Here is a 2,233-nt window from a genome sequence, read left to right as displayed (position 1 = left end):
TGCTAAGTGACTTTCGTGACAATACCCATCAACATCTCTACTTTTGGAGAAGATGATTAAAGCCCATTAAAAAAAACCACAAAGGCACAATGACAAGGTGCCACTTCCAAACCTTATCTATCCTGCCTTCCTCTCTCAGAATCCTGATCCCCCACCCCATGAGGTTGCTCTTTTTAAAATTTTATATGGTTTTCTCAAAGAAAACCCATTATTTAATTCACAATGCAGTATTACCAGGGTTAGTAAACTCCTTAGAGATTATCTTTTAGTCATTTTCAGTAAGAATTTTATGTGATCCATGCTGTTTTGCTTGGCAAAATCTCTCAACCACACCTGTACTTTCAGTGTTTTTCCAATTATGCAAGTCTACATTGCCTGGGGGATAGTTGCCTCATAAAAAGCCCTTTGAGAACAGAATAAGGACATAATTGCAGACAATGCTAGCTCAGAGGACAACTGAAGGCAGGGAAGCTTTGTTTTCTGTTGCCTACATTATCCAGTACAAAAAAGGAGCATAACTACTTCCTTTCACCCCCTTCTAGAAGTGCCTAGAAGAGAAGGAAACTGGCAGATAATGGGTGTCATCAATTTCATCAATGACCAAGCACTGTGCACTCTATACTAGGGAGAGGACATGGGCTCCAGGCTCTGTTCTAAGCATGTTCCTTCTGGGCCTTATCTCTCTTATCTATAGAATGAGAATCTAAAATTAAAGGGTCTCTAAAACAACTGCACCTCTCAAAAGTCAGGAGCTTTTCGTTTTCATGGATTCTGCCAGCTCCTGCTCTGAGCACTTTTAAAAAAACTATTTGTCTAATGAAAAACCTTTAGAAGTCATTATTGATGAATAAAATACATACAAAAAAAGCATACTCATAATAGCATAGCTTGATGAATTTTCACAAACTCATCACATCTATGTAACCAGTGCCCAAATTAAGAAACAGCATGTCTCTGCAACCCAGAAATACACTCATGGCCCTTCTTAAATCACAACTTCCTGAAGAGTGTTATACATAATATAAGCTAAGGTAAATTTCAATACAGTGTGCATTGCCGGGGGTGGGGGTGAAAGCATTTCATAGCGATCCAAGAATTGATTGATTAGCAAGACATAATAATCCTAAACATGAACACTTTAAGGGCTTTAAAATACAAGGAGAAGCAAAACTCTGTCCTCTGTTTCTTCAAATCAGAAAGACTGCAGGTATTCTTTTGGAGTTTTAGTCACTCTTCATGTAGCTGAATGCAGCCTACCATCAGCTAAAAACCCTTTAAAATATGGGAAAGTGATACCATGCCATGCTCTTATTCTACCTGATGTCTCCCATTTAAAATCTGTTTATTTTTGCTATTTTCACGTGAATTCAGGCTTTAGCCCTCCTTTACCACATCCCACCCTCCAGGGATTTTGTCAGTTATGTGTATGATAGTTGTCCTGGAAAAAATTTATTTGGCCATATTAGAAATGGAACACTCACTGACGTTTTATGTATTCCAGTGTAGAGATCTTACGTATCTTTCATTAGATTTACTCACACGCTATTTGATATGTTTAAATACTATTGTAAATAAAATATTTTTTCTTGAAATTTTAATTGTGTATATATAACCAGAAAAATACAATTGATTTCAGTGTATTGACTGTGTGACCAGTGGCTTGATAAATTCACTTATTCTAATGGTTTATTCAGTAGATTCTTTCATATGTCCAGATTGTATTCAATCACAGCTTCTATAAAGAATGACAGTTTTAGTTCCCACTTTTCATAACTTACACTTTTTATTTATTTATCTTGCCTATTGTACTGGCTAGATTCTCTAACATAAATAACAATAGAATTGTTCATAGTAGATGCTATTTCCTTTTTTCATTTTTAGAATAAAATTTTTAATATTTTTCCCTGTGTGACATTTGATGTCTGTTTTTAAAGGTACCCTTTATCATAATTTTAAAAAGTTTATTTTTTATTTTTAACTGACTGAGTGCTTCTCTTCTTAAATATATGTTTATTAAAATTTTTTTCTATATATTTTTATATGAATATAGAATTCCTTATTCTTTAAGTGTGTAAAATTACAGTGGATGGTATTTCAACTGTTAAAGACCTCTTTCAGCCATAGAATACCATCACTTGGTGACATCTTACTATCTATCTAACTGGATGTACATCTTCCTACCTGTCTACCTCTATCTCTATTATATTTGCTTTTAATTTTAGGAAACCATCAG

Source organism: Cebus imitator, unplaced genomic scaffold (assembly GCF_001604975.1).
Source record: "Cebus imitator isolate Cc_AM_T3 unplaced genomic scaffold, Cebus_imitator-1.0 Scaffold57, whole genome shotgun sequence".
In the NCBI taxonomy this organism is placed as follows: Eukaryota; Metazoa; Chordata; class Mammalia; order Primates; family Cebidae; genus Cebus; species Cebus imitator.
This window is presented reverse-complemented; position numbering follows the sequence as displayed.